This window comes from Ceratosolen solmsi, unplaced genomic scaffold (assembly GCF_000503995.2).
Source record: "Ceratosolen solmsi marchali unplaced genomic scaffold, CerSol_1.0 scaffold14, whole genome shotgun sequence".
NCBI classification, from domain to species: Eukaryota; Metazoa; Arthropoda; class Insecta; order Hymenoptera; family Agaonidae; genus Ceratosolen; species Ceratosolen solmsi.
In genome coordinates, this window is record NW_011948420.1 from 9,413,248 (window position 1) to 9,413,611 (window position 364).

Below are 364 nucleotides of genomic sequence, written 5' to 3' on the forward strand. Positions count from 1 at the left end.
CTATACAGTCGATGAAGAACCAGCTGGTTGGCAAGGGAGCGAGCTGACCGAGAGAGAGCGAACGAGCGCTCGAGAGAGCAAGAGAAGGAGGAGGGGAAGGAGAAGGAGAAAGAGAAGGAGAAGAAGAAGGTTGACGAGGAGGACGTGGTAAGGGGGTGGAGGAGGAGGAGGAGGACGTGGATGTGGACGTGGACGAGGCGATGGACGACGAAGAAGGGATGGGATGGGGGGGGGCGGATTGTGGGGAGCAAGTGAGAGCGTGAGAGCGTGAGAGCGAGAGAGTGAGAGCGAGAGAGAGAGAGAGAGAGAGAGAGAGCGGGAGCGAGTGAGGACGATTGTCGGTGCGGGAGTGACGAGGGAGGGG